Here is a 24382-nt window from a genome sequence, read left to right as displayed (position 1 = left end):
GGCTATATAACGCAGGATAAGTATTGTGAGTTTTTTTGTCACTCACCCGATATCTCCAACCAGCGCAGCACGTCACGGATTCCGCACGGACTACTGCGTGAATAGGGACTTGAAAGCAGGAGAAATAATCCAGCGTGCTGCATCCAGATGGTAAAAAACTTTTTTGATTTATTGTGGACCCGTAGTCCGAAACAAAAAAAATGTATAAAAAGACGACTAGCGTTGTAGTCACAAGACAGCAAGACAGATAATAATGTGGGTTAGCCTACTCCGGCCAAAGGAGTAGGCTAACCCACATTATTATCTGTCTTGCTGTGCTGTGACTACGATGGTAGTCGTCTTTTTATAAAAAAAATGTTTTGTTTCGGACTACGGGTCCACCATAAATCCAAAAAGTTTTTTACCATCCGGATGCAGCACGCTGGATTATTTCTCCTGCTTTCAAGTCCCTAAAAGGCTATAACCCTTAGATGAGTCAGGATGCAGACCACGACTGTGATCGGCACCCAAACATAATTTCACCCTCACAGCTGAACTAGTGTGGATGGCGAGGAAAATCCCCTGAGGAATTGCGTAGGGGTGATGAAAAGTGTAGGGATGATTTATACCAACGTTATTGGTGCATAACGATCTGTTAATAGGGCCAGCAAAGCGACATTATGGGAGAGAATATGGGAGTCTATGGGGTACTGAGTGGTCATCACAGCAAGCAGGGTGTACTGGCTTCTCCCCAGCATCCCTACTACTCTCGCCCAGCTGGCCATGAATACAGGCCCTGTAGACTGAGCACTGGCGGTTCTGAGCACATACTCAGATCTCATTGCAATGGTTAACTTATTATGAGTATAGTTTTAATGTTTTTGTACTATTTTAGTGTTGAATCTTTTGTAAAAGTGAAATTTTAAATTGTATATCGTGCTTTCTGGATGCCCAACTGTTAAAACCTTATTACTTGTTCAAATTACAACTTTCTTATTGCAGGACTAGTTGTAGCACAGGCTACATACACCTCATTGATTAACTCTATTTATCAATTTATTAACTCTTTCTGAGAACAACCCCCCCCCCTGCTATTTCAACCCTATTTTTGCACATTAAATTTTGCAATGTTCACTTTGCAGCCTAGAAATCATGCTAACATTATTCTTTGGTACAAAACAGTTACGGCAATACCGCAATATTATAATTTTTATTAAGTTTTACTATTTTGTTCATAAAATAAACCTATTTCTTATGTCCATTTCTTTCAAAGACCTAAAATGTTTAAAGTTTTTCTGTCAACAGTATTGTGTGGTGGGTTTTTTTTGCTGACATTTTTAGTATTGACATTTTTTGCAAATAAGTCTTTTTGATGGCTTTTTAGAAACTTTTTGGGACCTGTACAGAGCAAAAAAAAATTCTAAAAAAAAAATGTCTATTGGGTACCATTGCCTTATATACTACAGGGTCTAAGGAGTTAACTGTCCAGGATCCATATTCCAAAGATACTAGGTGCTATGACATCCTGCTTTGGCATCCTGTCTTGTCTTATGTGGAAAAGGGGCATTAAAGGGGTTGTCTGAATTCTTAAATGTTTGACATATAGCTCCAGTAGGTATGAAAATATTGAACTTATCCTCATCACCTCCAGTGTTCCTGTTTGTCCACAGTGTCCACTTCACTGCCACTTCTGTTGGTCCACAGATGCCGTACACAATGATGTTACATTGATAACCTGAAACTCCCATTATAGTAGGGGCGGCTGTCAGTGATAGGTGATGCCGTGGCGAAATGGGAGCATCTGAAGCAGAAAAGTTCTTTAATCTTGGACAACCCCTTTAATCTGTTGCGTGCATGGACAACCACTATCTGAACGTGATGACTGTCTTAACCTCAGTATGGCAAAATGAATGAACAGCTTTGACTTCCTCTAAACAACCGAGAGCCTTTATATGCAAATGTTCTGGACCTAACTCTGGATTCTGTTGTACCACTGTTACTGCTCCTTTTCTGTTGCATGGGCTAAATCTTATAAAGTCAATTAAAACATTTTTAAATATTAATACATGTTTGTAATAATGTGAGAGAGAGTTAATATTTACTCATGAAGTCAAAAGCTGATAAATTATTTCACTTAGTATTGAGTAATAGTTCTGTGGAGCAATATAAGAGTAGGAGAAAAAAAATAAGGAATGACCTCTATCTGCCGAAATATATTTAAGAGAGTGAAAGCAGCTTGTGATACTAAAGCTAACATGAGCTCCTACTGTTTATTTATGTAAGACACCAATATATTCCATCTGCACATTATAATGCAAGTTGACAGATCACGCTATATAACACAACTTGTCCAAACAAATATAGCATACTACTATAGGCATGATATAGCAGCAAGACTAAGTGTAACAGTTGTTAAAGTATTATATTGCTTTAATTTTACTGTAATTATTATGCCACACTTCATGTATACTTCCTATTGGGATGCACACTCTTATACAGACAGGCTAGCCTTACAATATATAGTATGAACAATGCTATAATGAAGGGGAACTGCTAGTTTTCAGAAAGCGCATAGATTTGGCAATGGGCATCCATCTTTTCTGATAACATCCTAACCCACCACCATGCACTTAGGGTGCGTTCACATGTTTAGCTTTGCAGATGCAATTTCCAATGTCCAGACCAGGAGTGGAGTGAAAAAAGAGGAGTAGCAGCACCTCTCAATGATATGTTCTCACCCAGTATGATCCACACCTGCTTTTGGCTTTGAAAACTGCATCTGAAAAACTGAACGTGTGAACACACCCCGTACTGCAAAAAAGCCAATTGCAGCCAAATTAAATTGACACAGTTGTCCAGATGAAAATTATCTCATAGATGCCTAAAGGCTATTTGTTTCTTGTAGTTCTTACACAGATTTAGTTAAAAGGAACCTGTCATCCGAAATTGGCCTAATAAACCACTACCCATATCAATTTTGAAGTGAGATGTAAGTTAGATGCATCAAGTCAAGGAAGCGGAGAGTTTATCACTGAAGTCAAGCTCTCCCTTCCTCTGAACACCTCCTCCCGTGTTATTCAAATCATGCGCCAGACTTCAGGAAATCTGATCAATGATGTCCCTGGATGTAGGACCATAATTACAGTGAATGGGGATTCTAATGCAGAGAAAGCTTGACTTCAGTCTTAAACTGTCCATTTCCTTGACTTCATAAAACCAGTTTACATCTTACTTCAAAGTAGATTTTCTGGATGATGCCACCACACTAGGCCATGAAAGCAACATCATCTAGAAGCTGTTTGACAACATGCTGCTAGTGGTTTACAGGGCCAATTTCTGATGACAGGTTCCCTTTAAATAGGACAGGGATCCCAAACTCTATTACCTGTAGTGCCCACATTTGACCCAGCTGAACAACTCAGCTGCTTGAGAAGCTCCATACTCTAGGACAGTGATGGCAAACCTTTTAGAGACCAAGTGCCCAAACCCACTTATTTATTAACATAGTGCCAACACGCCAATTTAGTCACTAACTTACTGCTCCCTGCCATATAGTTGTAGCTTCCAATCGTATCAGTGTCCTGAGGACCCCAATACAGTAGATAGGAGGAGCACAAATTCAAGGAACAGGAAGAATTTTGGTGCCTGGTGATCTAGATTCATATGATTCATATATAAAAGCTTTAGATCAAAGCTTTAAAATAGCATTGAGCATGACAAGTCCTGGGCTGCCTAGGTCCTTAAGTCCTCCCTGGCACCTGTGCCATAGGTTTGCCACCACTGCTCTAGGAGATAGCGGGTCAAAAAATTTACTTGCCCATAGTTTTCTGGCTTTAGAGGGTCACCTTACTGTAGCTTCACATGTCAAAGAATACAATAAAGCAGGAAACTGTCAATGACTCTCTACGCTTCTGTACTCATCACTTATCACATGGAACAGTGGATTTGTGACTTTTTACTTAAAATTGCTTTAAAAATAATCACAAATTTGCAGCTAGTTTCTAAGCTTTTCCTACACCAGGAAGAGACTGAAGTGTATTTAAGCAAATTTGGCGCAAATGGGCAGATGCGAAATTGTGGTACGTTTAAAGAACTGATGTAACTGCAATGATACTATTAATACTACTGAACATGGTCCAATTTTTTTTCTCTTTAACAACATGTGATGGTAGATAGTAAGTAACATGGTGGTCTGAAAGATATAGATCCAAATGTCACCAAATCAAAAATGTAAAGTATATGTGAATCACCCTATGGGTGACTAGGTGTGTTGAATACTTCCCCTTGTGTAGAGGATAATTAATAATAATAGAATTTTTTTTGTTAAATGGATAGAACTCACAGCCACAGGTTATATTATGCTCGCACATGTTCAATGAGGGCCTGGATGCTTGAAAATAAAATTATACCATGGGAAGTGATTTTTTTTCCGCAACAATGATCCAGGGATTTATTTATATATAGAGTCCCCAATCCTCCCCTCCACGGAGCATCCGAAGGCATCCGGCCTCTTGATGCATCTGACAGGGGTCTGTGCACCATTTATTTGTGGCATGGAAATAAACACAGCCGGCGAATTTTCATGTATGATAGGAACACTCCCCGCCGGCCGCACCCACCCTCAAGCGAGCCAAGCACCCCTGGGGAAAGGGCTAAATAATTGCAGGGCATGCTGCAGAAGCCCTGATAAATACCCCCAATGAGTCTACAAAGTTATGATATCCGGCACTCGGTTTTCTCATAGAAGCTTTTTCTAAGCAGGCTCAACATTACAAAGTAAAAGCTTTACTTTAAAGGGTGCTACTTCATAGGAAATTTCAGGCAGTGTTTTAGGATTTGATACCATGGAAATGTATAACAAGGTTTAAATGAATCTGGAAAGCAGGTGAGAAATACTTCATGTTCAAAGAAGTAAAAACAAGTTAAAAGGCAAAGTAGGTTCAGTTAAATATTGACTTTGTGATCTCTGCACAAAGTCCATGTCAAAGTGCAGACAAGTTTAAGACTTACTATGGGTTGGATACTTCCACCTGGTAACTCTGTTATGGATTCTTTTTGGTAAGCGGATTGTACATGTACGTTCAAGAGGGACACTATTTTGAAATGTGAGATACTTTATCTCTTTTGATTTGGAATTTCTGCTTTCAAGGCAAATACGGTTTCAAAAAGAAAGCACCATAACACAAGACAAAAGTGGCATAAAAAGAGCAGTGCATGTTTTTAATGCTTGCCAAGTTGAGGTTAGGCTGTTCAGAATCTCCATGCTTTAGCCATCTGGAATTAGATGAAGAAAATAAATGTTAGCACAAAAAAACTTTTTACACTTTCTTTATTTTCATTACATTTCACTAAGATAAATCATAAGGATATAGTAATACAGGGGTCAGGAACCTTTTTGGCTGAGAGAGCCGTGAACACCACTTATTTTAAAATGTAATTCTCTGGGGAGCCATACTATATGCACATGTTTCCCAGTAGATAGGTAGTCATTGCACTCCCCTTCTAGTAGCACATGCTCTGCAGTAGTTAGGTAGTCACAGTACAGGCTCCCCAGTAGTTAGGTTGTCACAGTACATGCCCTGGGTAGATAGGTAGTCATAGCACATGCCCCCAGTAGATAGGTAGCCCCATCACAAGCCCCCAGGCACCAGTAGATAGGTAGCTCCAGCACATGTCCCCAGTAGATTGACCAAGGCGACGCTGCCATACTTGCTTAGGCAATGGCAACTGGGTCATAGGGAAGAGTGGATGCTGCTCTACTCTATGACACAGGCGCTGTCACCTAAGCAATGCTGTGGCAATGGCACCTTGGTCACACAAAGGACACACGCAGTATTAACATCCCTGCATCCAGTGATCATTGCTGTGTGTGTCTTAGATATACACACTGCTGATCCCTATTAATCAATGATTTGTCTGAGAGCCAAATGCTGCCATCAAAAGAGCCACATATGGCTCCTGAGTCATAGGTTCCCTACCCCTGTTGTAATATAAGGATGCTTTTAGATAGAAGGGAACATGTCCAAATCCCTGCGATGGCTATTTAGCACTCGTATCTCTGTGAAATAACAATTATAGAGGTGCATCATTTCATATACAGGCGGTCCCCGGGTTACGTACAAGATAGGTTCTGTAGGTTTGTTCTTAAGTTGAATTTGTATGTAAGTCGGAACTGTATACTTTATAAGTGTAACCCCAGGCAAAAAATTTTATTGGCCTCTATGACCATTGGATTTAAAAATGTTGGGTTGTCATAAGAACCAGGAGTAACAATAAATCTTAATTATAGACACCTGTGATAACTTTTATAGCTGTTAATTGTAACCTAGGGCTAAAGTACAGAAAATTACCAATATCCAGAGGGCCGTGGATACGAGGTCTTCATGCAAAGGACAGGCCAGACAAGCAAAATTTATCCAGAAATTTAAAAATTGGACAGGCATCTATAATGTTATATGCAGTGATGATGGACCATGAGTCCAAGTGTTCTTAAGTAGGGGACCACCTGTATAACAACATGTTGTACTGCTCTATTATTATTATTATTACTGACATTAATGATGAATTTTGTCAGCTTGACATGACCAGTTGGAAGGATGTCTCTATACATTACAGCTCCCAATCAGTGCTGAAAATGTCAGACTATGCAGGCTATGCATTGTTGTCCATTGATTCATCTGCATTATAAAGATAGGATGTGCTGCCAATGTAATGTCATGAGAAATACAAGTATCACTAAAACAGACGCATCAAGAGTAATGACAAGTTCTCATTAAAGGGGTATTCACCATGAAGCCAGAATTCTTAAAAATATTAATTATGGCAAAATAACACACTCTGGCCAGGCAGATCTTCCGGTCTGCTCAGATTCCTCTCACATGAACACATGACTCGTGTACTGCAGGAGAAGAGGTAGGGGGAGGCAGAGAGCACCAGAGCCAGAGGCACTTCCTGTCCAGTAGGGTGCAGAGGAGACTAGCTCTACCAATCTACCAGTTCTTGATCGGGAGGAGGGGGGGGGGGACAGAGTAATCCGGAAGTTTTTGCTCCACTAGTGAGCACCACAAAGCTGAATCTTATAGCGAGGAACTTTCATGGGCAAAGCCCTTTAAAGTGGACGGATATGGAGGCTATACGTGACCATGTACATACATGGTTGCATTCAGCCTACTAAAAAAAAAATTCCACAATAACAGAAAAAAATTACAATGTATTTATTCCCACCATTACAAAGAGAAAATGGCTTTCAAGCTGGTCCATGTCTTAAAGTAATTAGAAAATGTTTTATGGGGTTCATACACAGATCAGCATATTGGGGCAAATTTATGAATGCTTAATGCTGGATGATAAATCTGTCGTTTGCACATCGTCTTTTGTTGGCTTAATTTAAGCCTGGGTGTACCACTCTGGCTGTACTTGCAGCAGAGTGCCGGCCAGGGGCGTTGCTAGGGTCACAAAAGATCTGGGGCATGGGCCCCAATGCATACGTACCAAATTCTTAGTTGTGTCCTCTTTTGCACATACTCCCTATACACCTGAAACAACTATACTTAAAAACAACTGTACAGCTACAGAAAACACAGTAGATATGCTGATCTGTTATATCCAGGGACTGCAGTAGTTGTTCTTCATGTTCTCCATTAAGCCCCCTATCACCATTTCTCTTCTTCCAACCATGCACTGTGCCTATGGAGATTACCACACTTATCTTATGATCTGCAGTTTTCTTTTGTCCCTAAAACTTTGTTCCCTAAGGGCCTATTCACATGTACGTCCCCACAGACGGCAATAGCGGCGCGGCGCAGATGTGGCACCGATCCGGCCCGCACACCGCAAAAAGATCTTTTGGCGTGTGTGCGGCCGTGCGCCGCTATTCTCTATGGAGGGAGGAGGGGGTCACCTCCTCCTCTCCAGCACACGGCGGTTTGCCCGCACAGCTGTAAGCCGCAATTTACAATTAAGCCACAATTATAACAATAAACTTAACAGCACACCCCTTCCTTGTGCCTCTCATATTTAAATTAAACACCCACATTGTGCCACCAACCTAACCTGATCCCTAAATGTGGCCTGACATGTAACAATGCCACCTACGCTCTATAATAGACCCTCACACAGTAAGTGCCCTCTATACTCCCTAATAACCCCCTACACACTTAGTAATATCCCCCACACTCAAGCTCCCACATTTAGTAATAGCCCCCCACACTTAATAATATGCCCTTATATGCTCACTAAAAGCCCTCACATTCAGTAATAGCCCCTCACTATTAGCCCTCAACACCCACTAATAGCCAGACAACCACTTAGAACCCCCACACACAATAATAGCCCCCACATTCAGTAAAATAGCTATCCACTTTCTAATAGTCCCCTAGACTCAAAAGTAGCCTCCCACACTCACCAGTAAACCCCCACACTTAATAATAGCCCTTCTATGCTCACTAATAGCCCCCACATTCAGTAATAGCCCTTCACTATTAGCCCCCCACATCAACTATTAGCCAACCACTTAGAACCTCCCCATCAAAAAAGATCATTTAGTAATGATAACACTAATAGCCCCCGCATTCAGAATTATATCTAATATTAGTAATATTCACTTTCTAATAGCCCCCCTAGATGCAAAAATAGACCCCCACACTCACTTATAACCTCCACAAACACACTCAGTAATATAACTAAATTATAGCCTCCCCTACTCAGGGATAGCATGACAACACTTTGGAATAGCCTTCACATAAAGTAAAGACCCCAAAACCCCATATGCACACTGTATAATGAAAATATAAGAGTTATACTTACCCCTCTTCACTCGTGATTTCCTCTTATCCTCCATCTGCAGGATGTGATGTGGTGACGTCACTACACAGCGCCTCCTGCTTCAGGCTGCTGTAGGGAGGCTGCTTGAAGCAGGAGATGCGATGTAGCAATGCCATCGCCTCCTGCACAGCTTCTTACTCCACAGAACTGCCGCATGTGCTCTGTAGTGGAGCAGGATGCTGACGGCACCCTGCTTCACTACAGTAATCATCTCTATCTGCATCCAGAGGATACAAATAGAGATGACAGTGGAGAAAGCCTCAGACAACATTCGGGGCACCAGTCAAAAGATCTGGGGCCCGTGCCCCAGATCTTTTGACCTAACGACGCCCCTGGTGCCGGCACATGGAGCTTGGGAGGGAAGGTAAGTATAAACGTTTTTAAAGGGTGATTTAGGGAATAAAAACATTGGTCCATAAAGATCGGTGGTTGGTTTAGTGCCCTGAATCGCCTTAACAGGCTCTCTTAAGGGCACATGCACACTTTGAAGGCTGACCATGACCCCCTGGATATCATTGGTGATCAAGCTGTGGGGTTCCATGTGATCAGCTCAATGTTTGCAAATCTTTGTCATAAGAGGAAGTTCCCCACCTGGCCTTAGAACAACTAGATTTTGCAGATCATGCAGGAGGTGTTTAAAGACCAAACAGGAAGTTTATCAGTGTCTGGATCCTAAACAGCTTTACAACATGTCAGGGAGAGGGAACATATTTATACTGAGGCACAAAGTTGCATATAGAATTAAACAGGATGTTTATATAGTTGAGATTCATTTGGGAAGCAGTAGTATAAACTTAACCTCATCTGCAATCCCACGTATCCTTCACTATAAAATATGATACAGGACGTCAGCTTTGTGTTGACATTGCTAGGTATAATGATTAGGTAATAATAGGAGGTACATACTGCAGAATAAATTCTATCTGACCATGAATACATAGGTAAAACGAAAACTTCTGGAACAATCTTCTATGGATAGTATGGCCAGAATAGCCTCATACATGGATATATGACATGGATTTATGATGTTTCTTGCCCTGTTTATCAACTGTGTGTTATTTTAATAAAATAATAAATTGTTTTCACCATGGTATGTTATTGTGATGTGCTCTTAGATTTACATCTGCTTCTGGTATGATCCATAACTAATGATGAAAAAATTATATTCATAAGTTGATATGGTTTGATTTGGATATGGGATTCACTGCTTCAAGGCTTTAAAGAAACCACTATGGATTCTTTATGGAATAATATGGTATTTTTGGTTAATGTGAGACCACCGATTAGTACTACCAGTAGAGCCAAAACTAAACCATATAACATATGAAAAACCCTACAAAAATGTTTTTTTTCTATAATTACCCATTAAAGTCCCACACCATGAAATATGATATTATGGCTGCTTCCTCTCAATATGTGGTGGGTGTCTTCTCAGTTAAACAAATAAATATGTTAGGTTTCTCTGCATCCCAAGATGCCGAATCAAAATGCACCATTATATAAGCTCTTATACCTTCTGTGTTCCCTCCTTCATCCACATAGGCTGTAAGTTCTTGCAAGCCGGGTCCTCATTCCTATTGTTTCAGACAATGCTATTACTCTTCATGGCGCAATATAAATAAAGATTATTAAGATTATTATGCTTTATTATTAAAATATAAAAATTATCGCATGTGGCGAACCCCATCACATAAAAAAAGTTCCTAATTTTTCAATTGCTTCTTTTTAGCCATTTTGCCACATTATTTCTCTTGATAAATACAAGTATCACTAAACAGATGTATCAAGAGTGATGAAAGGTCCCTATCTTTTAGGGATTACATGACCTTTTGGTCACTTTTTATTAATTTTTTTATATGTTGCAAAATGGCAAAAAAAGTGGCATTTCTGACTTTTGGGAACTATTTTCTGTTACAGGGTTCAATGCCCGGAATGACTGTTATTATATTTTGATATACTTTAATGAACTTTTAGTTTTTTTTATATAGATATAGTTTTAACTTTAACCCTAGGTTGTCTGATTGATCATACCATATATTGTAATACTACAGTAGGGCAGTATATGGGGATTTTACACATCATCTGTTACAATGAGCCACCAGCCCATTGTAAGAGGACTTTAAAAATTATACAGAAAAGACCCAAATCTTTCATGGCGCCAGATAACATCACGGGGAGCTACAATCTAAGCCAAGATGTCGGCACCCATGTGCCACTAGCTTTTGACTGCCGCTGGCAGCTTTGGTGGTATTAATCAAAGTGTTAACACCCGTTATTGGTACTAGCGGTTGGTGTTTGCTGCAATATGCAGCTTGTATGTAGAGGACCAAGCCTGTAAGCCCTCTCTATACACCTGTAGCAAACATGCAAGTCATGTAGCACTATGTCATACGTCAGTCCAAATATCATTTTGACTGTACAGTGAAAGCTGGAAATATGAAGTCTGTAAAAAATGGCCTGTTGGCAACCGCATTTTCTTGTCTAGTGTACAGCATTTTGAATTTTTTCCCAGCTTTTAGTAAAATTCAAGACTGAAACTAATAAGTTTAATGAGTCCAGCAAATATGAAACCTTCATTCGGCTCTGGAAGGGGGGAAAACAAAAAAATGTGACTGTTGGAAGACAGAAAGTGAAAAACGGAAACGCAAAGATGTAAAAGAGCTGCATCAAGTGGTTAATACACATGATAATAAAAAGGTAACATAAAATGTCTTCTTTTTAAAGGATTTAACAACATATATAAACGGCCATATTTAAGTTATTACAATTTGTTTATTACATTTTTTTTTGTTATTTTTGTACATTTATTTGACTTTCAGTTTAATCAAAATGTTACAGCGACTGCCAAAAGGTTTAAACAACATTAGTAAATAAATGTAAATAATCCTGTATGTATATGCCACTTCCCATTCATTAAGATTACAGCCCTAAAGCTCTACAGTACAAAACAATCTGTAACATTTAACCCTTCATTTAAATGTAAAGTAGATTTTTCTTTTCAGGCACCAGCTATTGAACTAAAAGGGCAAATTTGATGAAGCCTCAGTATTCGAATATTAATTGTCACAATGCCCAGTCACACAAAAACAAAAAAATCCCACAAAACTGTGGGTTGTCGGGTGGCCTTTTTTTCCCATTCAGGATAAACTTCCTCTCAGGGAGGCTAATTCAGGCCTCAGAGGAAAGGATGCGGCTTTCAATGAAAATAACACAGCAATTGTCACTCTGCTCAAAGGGGAACCAAAGTCAGTGACATTCCTGTGACTAAGGCACTTCCTCCCTCTTCTTGAGGCTTGCTCTGGCGTGGAGAAAAGAAAACAAAAATCACTGACACATGAGAACTTTTGGATAAAAAACTTTTGGAAAATTTAGATAAAAAAAAGGAAAAATAATAAAGAAATGGGAATAAAGTTTATACTGTACAGTCACAGAATAAGACTTCATGTATGTTACAACCTCTTCATTCAAATGATACATAGAGGACCTCCGACCAAAACTAAATCTTAAATATTACTATTACATGTGAGAAAGCTACACACAATTACTCCAAAGGTCCAATAAGATGAACATGAAAAGGTCTGACCTTTAGGTCAAGTATTTTTGCCCTTTGCTGAGCCATCTAAGGATGTTTATGTTCCGCAACTCAACCTTCCCACTATATGGCTCCATATTTGGTATATTTGTAATCTAACAGCTGGGCACCTTATACAAAGAGACTACAGATTATTGGTGATATAATACCAATTATGACTACCTAAGAAATACAAAATATTTTACAGTATACAAAGAAGGTAACACAGTGCAATAACTAAACTAATACAAAGACTATAACTCCATAAGTTGTGGTATAAGGCTACACTCACACAACCGTTGGGGAATGTATATACGGCCGCAAGCTTTCGGTGGTATATACGTCCCACATAGGCGAGCAATGGTACCGCTCCGGACAGCGATGCGCCATGCATCGCTGTGGAGAGGGGAGGGGTCACCCCTGCTCCTCTCCATTGCCCGGTGGGCATACATTCGTGTGAATGCAGCCTTAGGTGACTTTGTGTAGAGCTGCAGTACATCCACCGTGGGACTGGATTGGTATGCGTAGAGGCGTGTTAGAAAAATTCCAGGTATGAAAAAGACAAGCTGCATGGTCATGGTTTAAATTTTGTATGATTAGGTTGTTTTGGTGCACAACGCGTTTCGTTCCCAAAATGCATTGCTCACTGAAATAACCTAACAAATTAATAATTTGAAGCACTACCAAGCAGAAGGTCTGTTGGAATTTTTCTAACACATCTCTACACAAAATATTTTTTTAAACATGCCCACACTTGTCCATTACTCCCTCTCCTTAGTCCAAGTGAATGGAGTAGAGGTTGTGCGTGGGATACTTGAGCCCCCCATCCAGCAGTTGGGATAGTGTATCTTTCTCTCCGTATCATTGGATGCAGAGACATTCCACTGAGGTGTACTGATTTACAATAGGTGTAACTATATATTTGCTGACATTTCATACCCCCCCCCCCCCCCCCCGAGAATTGACATGTATGCTATTTTCAAAAGCTAATTCTTTACTATTTTGACGTATTTTATGCAGAAATGTTGCACCTGTACAGTTTCCTACCACTCACTCCAATTTTTTTAGCAGTGAAAATGCCATGGTTAAGAGTGGGCATGGTTTTTAAATGTATAACAACTAAACTAAGTTTAGATTTTGTTGAGATGCAACAAATTCATAAAGAAATGAGCACATCTTTTTTTCCTCCAGCTATCACCCCTATAGCTGGGGTTACGTTTCAGTATCCCATTTAAGACAGGAAGCCTCTTACTTCACAACATATTCTGTTCTCTTGTAGTTTAATATCAAAGGAAGCGAGTTGTGGGGCTGTGATCATGGTAGATGAGGGCTTGTTAGCTCATCTTGTTCTCATCTCAATTGTGGTCACCTGTTATAATTACAAAGCTGTTCTGTTGCCAAATATGAAACAAGAAGAGGCTTCATGAGACAGTGCCACCTCTGTAATGCCATCCGGTCATTACATCCCAGGGCTCACCTTTGATGTTGTATCCAGATAGCAGTCATAGGGACAGCATTCAGTGGCAGAATAGCTTAAGAAGTTCAGGATATAGGTGTTTAAAACACAGATAACATCATGAAGAACAGTCTTTGTGAATAAGAAAAGCAAAGTGTGTAGGATATGTATATATAGCCTATAAAAAGCATTTGTGGAGAATGTTATATTAATGTGATAATATACACTGATTTATGGTTTTTCTATAAAATAAGACTGATAGTTGCAGCATTTTTCTGTCTAATACTCTAAGTTACATGTTTATCTAGCACCAGGGTGTAAATGAATTATCAGTATGTGATGTTTGGAAACAGTACAGGCTGCTGGTTGATGGATGACAAGCACAAGGTAGTGTTATGTGAAGTACGTGCAGAGGGCCCCCAGAGTAAATATAACAGAGAGCTAGACCTAGTACAACATACCCCCCGCATTTAATATATTGGGTATATTATTAGGGACAGGCAACCCTTATCTTTCATATACCATTTTTCTGTATTTGTAGTTCCCAAGACCATCTCTCAGGAGCCTAAAATACAGTTACATTATAGCTATTTTTGGTGGTGCAAGACCAGAATAAGACTGCCATTGGCCCTGGGCTGTATAAAAAATTGTGCCATCCCCCACTCTAACCAAGTCAATAGCTTGACATTTACTGCCTATATATGATACTAGAACCAACTTTCTTGGGGAGGAAGGGAGGATGGGAGTCTATCCTGTCCACTTTACAGAACCTTTGGAGGACCTGCAAAGGCCCTGGAAAGGTCCTTGTATTCATGTGTGTCGATAACCAGCATACATGTATGCGGATTTCAGGGCTTGAGGTTCCTATCTTTAATAGGTGCTTTGGCTCGCCATGGGTCTTCTCAGAGCCATGTGCCCACGGGCTACTACCAAAAGTATATTTTGTTTACTATTTTAAGCCTATACTGACTGCATGTTTTAGTTTTTTTGGCTAAGATGAGTTAAAGGACACCTGTCATCAGGTCTCTTTCACTATTTCTGTCACCTCTACCTGTTGGAGCAGCTCACAAGGATCCAATCCCAGCCTTTATCTACTCAATTCATACAATAATCATTATAAAATCATCTATTCTTTTTTATGTAAATGAGGCTGGTCACATGGTCAGAGGCAGTGATGTCACCCCTGTTACCACTCCCCTCTCCTCCCCCTGCTCATGTCTGTGTGTAATGTATAGTAAAGCATTGCTAGTGTCTGTGCTGCATCTGCTGACATGTGGGAGACACAGACATCAGCTACACATGTACCTGACATGTTCTGTTATAACATGGCTGGCTGGAGCTGTTGTATCTTTCACACACACACACAGGATGCAGGAGGCGTGGCCACCAGCAAGCACATCGAACGGCCATTACATGGAGCAGCTGTCAGTCAAGCACTGGGGGTGTGGCTGTGCCTCCCACTCATGAATAAGCTGGACAGCTTGAATATATTAATGATTCATTGGACATTTCACAGGTCATTTGCATACAGCTTTAGGACCTCATTGCTCAAGTTTACAGACATGTATAGGGACAATGAAGGGATAGAGGCAACTGATTATCCACACTAGCTCACTGACTAAGTGTTAATACACAGCTATCTAACTGTCTCAATAGAAAGGTGGGTGCATTCACTATATTAGTAATCCCACACTGGCTATCTATCTCTAACTAGCTGAAAAACATTCATCATTGAAGATTCCTGCCTATTAAAGACTATCACACAAGCCCCCCCCCCCCCCAACATATTTCACTGGAAAATCTGGTTTTATCAGGTGTTATATGGTGACTTATATGGTGGCTTATATGGTGGCTTATATTTATATTAGCCACAGTTCACACACAAACAACAAACAACAACTTGGGTATCAGGTGTTATATGGTGGCTTATAAGGTGGCTTATATGTATATTAGCCACAGTTCACACACAAACAACAACTTGGGCATGGCTATTAGACTGAGCTATAAAGGTAGAGGAAAGGTAGGTCGAATAAAGACATGGTTTAAGTCTATATCAATAGCTATAAAATTTCTCATCCAGGGAAAGGCAAAAAAAAACCCATGCTGATTCCAATTGGCCCACAGTAGGTTAAAAGTTATTTCTCAAACCAAATATGGTTGTCACAATAAGTTCCAGTGGCGTACCTTGAAGCTGATGGGCCCCAGTGCAAAGTCTGTTCCAGGCCCATAATGGGAAAGTGACACCTTACTGGTCCCGTAAGCCTCTTGGGTCCGTTGCAACCACACCCTTTGCACTCCCTAAAGTTACGCCCCTGACAAAAACCTAGTATCATCACATGATATTTTGGCTTTTAAGAAAGGCATCCAAGCCCCTCTTAAACTTGTTCAGTGTAATGATTTCAAAGACTTAGCATTCTTCTTAGCATAATAAATAATTCGGGATTATTCAAGTTTTATTCTATCTATATATATAGAAAATATGTAGGTTCAGTTATAACTTCATTGTTGTTATAAGTAAATACAGATAATGACAAATCATTATTAAGGTCTAATGGGTTTTATATATCGTAGTGGTAAGTTGTTTTTTACAAAGTCACTGGGGGGGGATTTATAAACGCACTTGCGCCACAATTCTGGTGCAAAGTTTAGACCAACTAAAAGTCTTATGCTGCATCAGAATTCAAAATCTGGCACAGCAAAAGATTAGTGTTTTAGAGCTAGAGACTGGCGGAACCTGAGACACAATGTTAAATCCCCCCAATGGGTTTTTTGGTAGTAGAATTTTGGAGACCCCTAGTATTAGGGCACATTATTGTGTCACGGTCTCAACCTAATGAAGAATCCATTGTCATTTGGTGGAACAATCCCAACTCATTAGAAAACTATATTAACCCCTAGGCGCACCACGACGTTATACTACGTCCCCGGGGCTAGATGCTTAGCGCACCGGGACGTAGTATAACGTCTAGCTTCTGGGACCGGCTCACGAACGGAGCCGGTACCAGAAGCAGCGGCTGTCAGCTGTCTATCACAGCTGACACCGCGCTGTAACACCCGCGATCGGAGCCGGCTCCGATCGCGGGTGTTAACCCCTTACACGCCGCGGTCAAGCATGACCGCGGCGTGTAAGGGTGTTCCTGCTGTGGATCGGATCCCCCGTGCCGCTTACCGGGGGATCCGATCCTCTTCCGGGCAGCTCCGAGGACTGGCATGTGCCCCGGAGCTGCCCGGTCTCCATGGCAGCCAGACCCCTTCCGGGTCTGGCTGTAAACTGTCTGAGCATGCGCAAGCTTGCTCAGACAGTTTACACTGCTCTACAATAAAATAGTATTGTAGAGCAGTGTATTGAACTTAAACCAGTGATCAGAGCATCACTGGTTTAAGTTCAAGTATGTATAAGTAAAAAAAAATGCAAAAACAGTTAACACTACACATTATAATAAATATAAAATAAATACATAAAATATAAGCCCCTAAAATGTCACTTTCCCATAAAAAACTTAATAAAGTATAAAAAACATAAAAACACAAAAAAAACCTGCATATTTGGTATTGCCGCGTCCGTAACAATCTGCATAATAAAACAGAATTGTTACTGGACACGCACGGTAAACGCCGGAGGAAAAAAACGCAAAAAACGTTCCGAAAAAAGATAATTTTTAATTAATACCCTATAAAAAATGCTCTAAAAAGTGATTTTAAAAATTTTATGCACTCTAAAATAAGCCCACTAAAAAGAACAACTGTTCTTGCAAAAAATAAGCCCCTAACCAGATTTGTCAGCCAAAAAATAAAAAAGTTATGCATATGAAAAGATGGTGATGCTAAAATGAATAAGATTTTCTCCAAATTAGTTTTTATTCAGTACAATTGAATAAAATACACAAAACCCCCACATATTTGGTATCCCTGCGTCCGTAACAATCTGCATAATAAAACAGAATCGTTATTAGATCCGCAAAGTGAACCCCGTAAAAAACAACCTAAAAAAACTCTCTCTGAAAAAGATGATTTTTTATTAATGCCCTTTAAAAATGCTCTAAAAAAAGTGATTTTAAAAAGTTACGCAATCTAAAATAAGACCACTAAAAAGAGCAATCATTCTCGCAAAAAATAAGCCCTTAAACAGATTTGTGAGGTGAAAAATAAAAAAGTTATACATATGAAAGACGGTGATGCTAAAATTAACAACAATTTTGCCAAATTACTTTTTATTCAGTAAAAATGGTAAAAAATAAAAAATATATATAAATGAAGTATTTTCATAATCGTGGCGACCCATAGAATAAAAATAATATACTATTTTTATGGTATGGTTAACGGCCAAATAAAAAACACATAAAAATTTTCCTAAAAATTGATGATTTTCATTTCCTCCACCAACAAAGAGTTAATTAAATCTCACCAATTAGCTGTAGATGCCCCAAAATTACATACCAGAAAAGTGCATCTCATGTGGCAAAAGAAATAAGCCCCTATAGGTCCACATTAAAAAAAAGAAAAAAATTATAGCCTGTACAATGTGACATAGCAAATCTGATTTGGATGGCGCCTCCTTCCCTTCTATGCCCGGCCGTGCGCCCATACAGCAGGTTACCACTACATATAGAGTATCCGTGTACTCGGGAGAAATTGGGTATCAAACTTTGTGGAGCCTTTTTTAATTTAATCCATTTTAAATGTTTAATTTTCCACCCAAAATGGGTGTATTGTGAAAAAATATTACAATTTGCAGACTGCACCTCCATTTTGTTTTAACCCCTATAAAACACGTAAAGGGTTAACAAACTTCTTAAAAGTAGTTTTTCATACGTTGAGGGGTGTAGTTTCCACAATGGGGTAATTTACGAGTCTCGCTATTATTTAGGTCTCTCAGTGTCAATTAGAAGTTGATCAGGTCCATCTAAGTACGGGTTTTGGCGATTTTACAAAAAATGTGAAAAATGGCACCCAAATTCTGAGCCTCATAACATTCTAGTAAAATATGTGGAATCTTAAAAAACCATGCCAACATAAAGCAGACATTTGGGAAATGTAAGTTATGAATTTATTTGGGTGCTATGACTGTCTGCATCAAAAGTAGAGAATTTAGAACGTTGAAAATAAAGAATTTTTCAAAATTTTTGCCAAATTTTGTTTTTTTTCATAACTAAACGCAAAAGATATCATCCAAATTTTTAAACTAATTTGAAGTACAATGTGTCACGAGAAAACAATCTCAAAATCCCCTGGATATCTCATAGCGTTCCAAAGCTATAACCACTTATAGTGACACAGGTCAGATTTGAAAAATGGGACCGCGTCCTTAAGGCCAAAATAGGCTGTGTCCCCTAGGGGTTAAATGTACTAGACAAAAAAAGTTGCAAAAATACACATTGGTCCAGATTTATCAAAGCCCCTGCGCCAGTTTTCTGTCTTTTCTGCATATTTTGTTTAGTGCAAGCTGCTTGCAGATGTATTTAAGAAGAGTCCGAGAACAAACGTGTCACTCACAAATACTGTACATAAAGGGGTGTTCGGGTGCTGAGTCAGACCGTGCGCTACATTTATCATGCAGTGTCCGATAGAATTGTGTTGCATGCTCTATGTTAAAGTGCACTGAAAAAAGTTCAGTAGGGAGCACCAGATTCATGAAGAACTGCACATAGTACCGTTTGAACTGTTTATGATAAATGTGGGCCATTATCTTTTTATCCAATTTGTTTGACCTGTCCTCCTTAATTTTCTCCATGTCATTTTAGAGATTCCAATTATAGCATGCCAGCACTTAATTGTCTATTTTATTAATAAAACGAATGGTACCATTTATCAGAAGTGTCTGGGAGATGAACTGTAGTAGTTGCTTATGGTAACCAATCAGAGCTTTCCTTTAATGAACAGCTGTGAGAAAATTAAAGGTGAGCTCTGATTGGTTGCCATGGGCAACTCGAACAATTCTGCTCTCAAACATTTCTGATAAATCTCGCCAATGTGTATTATACTTAGTATATATCGAGCTAGGATGAACATCAGAAGCAAAACATCAGTACAAAATTTAAGGGGAACAAGTCAGAAGATCATCATTTACCTTTAGACAAAATATACCAATAAAACTTTAACAAATACATTTTTTTTTCCAAACAAAGTCAAAGATCATGCCATTGCTGTATTACAGGACAGGTTAGGCCATTCCCTCCATCTGGAATGTTAGTAATCCATTAAAGGTCATTCTGCGCTTCCTCCTGGTTTCCCCCGGTGGATGTCCTGTTTCTGCCACTTTTTCACAAAATGCACCACTGTACCAAAGCATTGCTTCATTTCCATTGAAGAGGAAGTGTTCCATATGGAGAATGCTCCAGGGGATTTTCTGTCTTCCTTTTCAGAGTCTAATCAGACTACATAATCAAACCTTTATTTAGGAGCCTCCTCGGCAGAATTTTCATGAGGGAGGATCTGGTCGCAGGATCCGCTGAAAATAAACACTACAGCATTTTCTTCCTCCTTGTCTAACCCCTTTAGAAATATAATATTGGTAGCTTTACCTATTTGCTGAAGTACTCATTTTTCTAAAGCAATGACATTTATTAATAGGTTAATATTGTGATGTACTAAATTGGTAAAGCTATACTAAATAACTGAACTTACCATTTGCTTGACCACAACTATAACCCTTAAAATCGCTCTGGCTGACAAATATTTATGACACAAATTATATATAAGATAAATTCATTAAAATCTTAGTTGTTCCAAAAGCATATTTTTACTATAAATTTTTAAGGTTAGTAAATAAGAAAAGTAAAAGATCCCTTTTCAACAAACTTAGCGGTATATGCAATTTCGTCAGGTTTCCCAAATATTTCCGATTTGTGCCGAATTACCCTGGGATTTTGGTGCACGTGCTCGGATTGTGGCGCATCGGCGCCGACTTTCACGTGAAATCGTTGGGACGTGGCCACCGAACAACCCGACGAATTCGGAAAAACTGCGGAATTTAAAAAAGAATTTGTGTCGCAAGATCAGCACTTACATGCAGTGAACTCTGGCGGACCTCGGCGCAGCGACACCTGCTGGATATTGGACACACGATCTTAGTGAATCCCGGCAGACCCGAATCAGCGTCGGACACCACGCCGCGGGAACGCGACTGGACCGGGTAAGTAAATGTGCCCCTTTCTGTGATCTGATCACTATCCTCTCCATAAAATCCATATACAATCTGTCACTATCAGTCAGCTTCTGTACGCCTTGCTAGCAAGACAAAATTCAGCAACATCAGAGTGAACGATGCCTAAACAATGAACTATTCTGGTCACCACAGTAACAGTGCTGTGGCAGCACCCTACATGAGAAAGGGGACCCTGGTCCTAGCTAAAGGGTCCCAGTTGCAGTCACAACCTCCGCAACCCCTATAACAAGGCCACCGGGTGCAAGATGTTAGACACCCATTGATCTGTCATTAACCACCTATCCTATGGAAACGAGACCAATAAAAACATCCTGGAATATCCTGTTAAGTTCCATGATGATATTTTTTGGAGTTGTTGAACTTTAGATATTATCTGTATTTGTTCCCACTAAAATACATTTTTAATGTGTGAACAGCTATTTCCAGTCAACTAAATGGCAAACTGACAATAATGTAAAAAAGCAGCTGCCATAACACATGCAGAGGCACAAACATGATTCAACACTGAGCAGATCCAGTAGGATTTGAAGTTTCAGATGTTCCATTGTAAGAGTAGGAACAAATATAAGAAATATATTGAGCCAGATAAAAATATTAAAATGTTTGCCAAACATGAATCCAATATCTAAGACATCTGTCCAATCAATATTATTTATTTAACCCATTTGTGACCAAGGATAACCTATTTCTCGAGGCAAAATCTTAGATTTCGAAATTCTGCATTCTAAAATATTTTGCAATGTCTGCTTAGAGGCAAGATATTTTTTAAAGGTGTTTTTCGAGCTAATTTATATTGATGATCTATTTATAAGATAGTTCATCACTTGAGACTCCCCACAATCATCTGATTATGGCAACTACCACTGCTGGAAACCCCCAAGGGTATGGAGCGGGAAGAACAGCCCTGTTCTCTGTGGGTGGCCCTGAAAACTGCAACTTTGCTCCCAATATAGGGGTATTCCAGGAAAATGAACGTCTCCTACAAAAATCCATAATGATATAAATAAATGAATACAATGAAACTCAATGTCATTAATCACAGAACAGAGCTTAAATAGTTTGTTTTTTTATAAAGTAGGTGGAGTTATCTCCAAGATGGCTGCCACAGGATACTACAGTTCCCATGATCCCACAGTTTTCAGTAATAGCTCCTCCTTCTTATGCTCTGCTCCGAGTGATGTTGTAACAGACTGTTCTGCTCTGTTAAAATAGTAATGATGGGGCTTATTTACTTAGGGTCCCAGATTTCACTTTCGTCGGTTTCTTCGCTGTTTGGGGGGATTACAGGGTTGGACGGGTATTTAACAGTTGGAATTGTGTCGCACGCAATCGGATTGTGGATTTAAGTTACAAATTGGGGCAGATTTACTTACCCCGTCCATTCGCGATCCAGCGGCGCGTTCTCTGCGGTGGATTCGGGTCCGGCCAGGATTCACTAATGCAGTTCCTCCGACGTCCACCAGGTGCCTCTGCTGCGCTGAAGTCCGCCAAGGCCCGCCGGAATGCACTAAAGTTCACCGGCCTATTCCTGGTGAAGGTAAGCGCGAATCCAGCGACACTTTTTTTTAAAAAATGCGGCGGTTTCTCTGAATCCGTTGGGTTATCGTTAGGCCACGCCCCCCAATTTCTGTCGCGTGCATGCCAGGGCCGATGCGCCACAATCCGATCTTGTGCGCCAAAATCCTGGGACAATACAGGGAAAATAGGCGCAAATTGGAAATATTCGGGTAACACGTCGAGAAAACGCGAATTGAGCCCTTAGTAAATGACCCCCATTGTGTCGCATGACAATGCACTTAAATACATCAGGAAGAGGAAGGTGAACTCCGGCGGACCTGAACAGGGAAGCGGCACATGCAGGATATAGGGCACATGATCTTAGTGAATCACAGAACAGTGCATTACCAGCGGACAATGCACTTCTGTGAACTCCTCGGACCAGGTAAGTAAATGTGACCCGATGTGTGAAACTGCCATCACTGCATATTGCCCCACTGAAATGACATCTCACCACACTGGATGCACTGCAACCAACCAACTACAACCAAACATACTGATGATCATACGACCTGCCCAGGCAGGTACAGGACGTGTAATATGGACATGTGACCAGCAGCCATCTTTTGTTCTGCGTATCTGCCACAGCGACTATAGACTGATTAAAGGGCCAGAAGCTCACAACATTTTTCTACTAATGGGAGCAAAAGTTTAAATAACAACTAATTATATATTAATGACCAATTTAAATATGAATTATGCTTATTCCTGGAATGCCCCTTTATGTAATACAGCTCAACCACTACATAGGCTACTGAGCCATAAACTGATTAGTCTTAAATAGGTTGATGACCTATTTTAATGCATTGGTCATTAATATACATTAACTGTTTTGGTGGAGAGATAGTAAAAGTAGAAGATTTTATGATGGCACACAGTGGATGTCCTTTTGTTTGACCGTTCCTTTCAATTCGCACATTCATGCCGCATGCACCGCAAAACATTCCTTTCTTACAATGGAAATCTCTAAAAACTCAATTGTGGCTGAATGTCGTCTCACTTGCTGTAGCTCCCTAATATTCGGTCTTCCACTTACTTGTCTCTCAGCTCTACAATCTATCCTAAATGCAGCATCAAGCCTTGTCTATTAATCCAAATGCTATACAGATGACTCCAGTCTGTGCCAGTCACTTCACTGGATACCCAACACCATCTGAATTCAATTTAAATCAATCACGATCATCCACAAAGTTCTCCGGAGTGCTCCACCACCCTACATTTTTTTTCCTCTAATCTTGGTCTTCTGCACTACCATGGTCTTCAATCTAAAACTCCCTATTACTTTTCCATCATATAACTATGATTCTGTCTTACTAACACCCACTGTTTACTACCCCCTTCTATATAATCCTTCAGTACTTGATGCCAATATACAGGTTACTCTGCAGGCTCACGAAATATGGATTCTGGTGACGCCTGGTGACATTCATGAACCATTATTTTTTATTTATATATTTTTTTTGTACACCATTGGAGAAGGGGCCCCTAAAAGCAGGTAAGTAATTGCCAATGGTAATAGTGAGGAATGCCTAAGTGGAAATGTCAGATTTATTATTGAGGCTTTAGGATGACAGCGGAGTGCAGTCCATCACATCATTGGCTCTAAATGTACATCTCCAGCATGTTGCTGAAATACACTCACGGCAAACACAAATGAAATAATATCAGCTTAGCTAAAGTGAGATGAACTATGTGAAACTGGGACCATACTATTTAATTGTAAAATTTGGGTTTCCGGAGATGAATGATTTATGAATGCAATAATGCTATATTCCGGATGCAATCACTGAAAAAAAGTGGAATAAATTCTTAAAGCTCCTCTGACACTGCT

At 39.8% G+C, this 24382-nt stretch overlaps 1 long non-coding RNA gene across 1 annotated transcript in view; it reads right to left on the bottom strand.

The window, feature by feature from the left end:
- Positions 1–10315: 10315 nt before the first annotated feature.
- LOC140128981 (uncharacterized) overlaps positions 10316–24382 on the bottom strand; it is a 54174-nt gene continuing 40107 nt past the window's right edge. Inside the window, exon 3 of the long non-coding RNA XR_011855224.1 lies at positions 10316–10376. This is a non-coding gene — a long non-coding RNA (uncharacterized lncRNA). The remainder of the gene's footprint in view (positions 10377–24382) is intronic.

Source organism: Engystomops pustulosus, chromosome 4, assembly GCF_040894005.1.
Source record: "Engystomops pustulosus chromosome 4, aEngPut4.maternal, whole genome shotgun sequence".
In the NCBI taxonomy this organism is placed as follows: domain Eukaryota; kingdom Metazoa; phylum Chordata; class Amphibia; order Anura; family Leptodactylidae; genus Engystomops; species Engystomops pustulosus.
The sequence above is the reverse complement of the archived record's forward strand: the minus strand, read 5'-3'. Positions and strand labels throughout refer to the sequence as shown.